This window comes from Belonocnema kinseyi, chromosome 2 (genome assembly GCF_010883055.1).
Source record: "Belonocnema kinseyi isolate 2016_QV_RU_SX_M_011 chromosome 2, B_treatae_v1, whole genome shotgun sequence".
Lineage (NCBI taxonomy): Eukaryota > Metazoa > Arthropoda > Insecta > Hymenoptera > Cynipidae > Belonocnema > Belonocnema kinseyi.
In genome coordinates, this window is record NC_046658.1 from 168,218,686 (window position 1) to 168,219,137 (window position 452).

The window sequence follows — 452 nt, forward strand, 5'->3', positions numbered from 1 at the left end:
GAGTGGACTGAGATTTACCAACCGCACAGTGAGGCAAACAGAAGATATATTTTTCGGGGACTAAATTTTAAAGAGATTTGTACGAACCGATTTTTTATTTTTTATTTAAACAAAAAGTTGAAATGTTTTTTTTATCGATGCCATTTTCTTGCAATCAAAAATTTGTAAAAAAATATCTACGATTTTTTATTAGCTGATAAAAATTGTTATTTTTTTAAATAAACTTAATAAATAAGTAATAAATTTTTGTCAAGTTTAGAACAAATATATATACTTTTTGTTATGAAAACGACTGTCAGTTATTATTATTATTATTATTATTATTATTATTATTATTATTATTACACCATTAGGCGTGACTCACTCGGCAGGGGAAAGGAGTAGTGTGTGGAAGGGATAGAGATTTTTCAGATTGATCCAGAATTCTTGTGCTATTTAAGTAAATAACACGT